This window comes from Apium graveolens, chromosome 3 (assembly GCF_009905375.1).
Source record: "Apium graveolens cultivar Ventura chromosome 3, ASM990537v1, whole genome shotgun sequence".
Lineage (NCBI taxonomy): Eukaryota > Viridiplantae > Streptophyta > Magnoliopsida > Apiales > Apiaceae > Apium > Apium graveolens.
Window position 1 is genome coordinate 213,210,983 of NC_133649.1, and position 2,078 is coordinate 213,213,060.

General features: G+C 38.5%; 1 non-coding gene across 1 annotated transcript; it reads right to left on the reverse strand.

Annotated features, from left to right (window-relative positions):
* Positions 1-1,505: 1,505 nt before the first annotated feature.
* Positions 1,506-1,612, reverse strand: LOC141715290 (small nucleolar RNA R71). The gene has a single exon (XR_012572057.1). It is a non-coding gene; the product is annotated as a small nucleolar RNA R71 (small nucleolar RNA).
* Positions 1,613-2,078: the final 466 nt, after the last annotated feature.

Below are 2,078 nucleotides of genomic sequence, written 5' to 3' on the forward strand. Positions count from 1 at the left end.
GTACTTTGATTATTATTCAGTTTATAAAGACCTAGTTTATCTTAGTGTATTTACCATGCTTTCATTGGAACCCATGGTGACGATGAGTTCAGTTATGAACTAATCGTTATCATGGGGTTCTAACGGATTTACTTATGGATTTCAATAGTTAATTTGTTTCGATACCTAAGTGTGTGGTGATTGTATGATATCCTAGTATTGGTTGTGCTTATTCATCTTATGAGCGTCGCAAACTTATAAGATAGCGTGTTAATCTCTATTGAAGTGACAATGAATATAGGGATTTAGAACTTGCCATGCTAGCATAGGTTCATGTATTTGTTATGCATGATTAGTAGGTAATTTTAACCATCTTACTTGCCATATGTAATCACGATAGATAACTTGTGCATTAAACCTTTATGTTGTCAAATTCTATAGACTTACAGGGTCTCAACATAATTTGTGTCTATTCAGCTTCTATCTCTTTTGTGGATGTCTGGTAGTTGTGTATTCGTACAACGAAAGTTGTCAATTACTAGTTTCGTGTTATCTGATTAATTGTCATCACCATTGCATGCTAAGGTTAAGAACAATGACTTTGAATGAATTATTTAATGAAGTTAGAATCCCATGTTTGTCTCATATAGTTAAATCACTCTTAATCTCTTAGTTATTTGCATGTTAGTTTAATCGTAGTTATAAAACATCTCAATTTGTTACTTGTCTTAGCATTGAACGATAATCATACATTGATGCATAGGTGCACATTCTGAATTTAACCTAAACCAGTCTCTGTGGGAACAAACTAGAAAATATTCTATATTACTTGCGAACACGTATACTTGCGTGAAGTTTTAGCGCGTGTTTTCGTCCTAACAAGGTTTTGGCGCCACTGCCGGGGACACGGTGTTAATTTTAGTTTATGTGCTTGTCATCAGTGGTCGTTAAAGTTCACCGACTCGGATATTTTACTTACTTGTTTGCTTGTTGGTGTTTCAGGTACTCTAGAGAGCGTTTATGCTAACGCGTTCTCGATCTCGCAAGAGAACACTGGATAAAGTGGAGGAAGAAGTTGAAGTAGTAGAAGAAGAAGTCTTTGTTGAGGAGAAAGTTGAAGAAGAAATGATCATTATAATGGGAGAACCAGCAACAAATCCGAAAGCTTAGATGGATTTTTATCAACCAAAGATTAATTACATTCAGTCTAGCATTGTCAGACTAGCCATCACGGCTAATACTTTTGAAATCAAATCTAGCATGATTAAGATGGTGCAGAATTCAGTCCAGTTTAGGGGTTCTCTAACGGAAGATCCCAATACTCACATTAGGGATTTCATCGTGATTTCTGACACCTTCCGGTTCAATGGTGTTTCCGAAGATGATGTTAAGATGAAGCTGTTCCCATTCTCTCTGAGGGACAAGGATAACACTGGTTACACTCTCTACCAGCTAGTTCCATCACTACTTGGGAAGATCTTGCTCAAAAGTTTCTCACTAAATTCTTCCCTATGGCAAAGACAGCTGTAATCAGAAACGCTCTTACTCAATTTGCACAGTAATCGAGAGAGTCTTTATGTGAAGCTTGGGAGCGCTATAAGGAGATGCTTAGGAAGTGTCTCCATCATGGGATGCCTGACTGGATGAATATCAACTGCTTTTATAATGGTTTGGGAGCACAGTCTAGACCCATGCTAGATGCAGCATCAAGTGAAGCCTTATGGGCTAAGAGCTACGATGAAGCTTACGAGTTGATTGAACTGATGGCTGCTAATGAATACCAGAATCCAACTCAGAGCCTACCTCAAGGCAATATAGCAGAAATTCTGGAGATGGATGCAACTACTGCTATAGCTGCTCAAGGCTTTAACGATGAAGATGGATTTTTTGGCTAATTATAAAGCTAATCAGATCACAAGTCTCTGTGAGCTTTGTGCAAGTACGCATGAGACGGAGCAGTGTGCTATATCTAGTGAATCAGCTCAGTTCGTGAGCAACTTTCAGAGGTCGCAACAACCAGTTCCAGCCACTGGTCATCCCAACAACCGCAATCATTCTAACTTCAGCTGGAGTAACAATCAGAATGCGGTGCAACAACC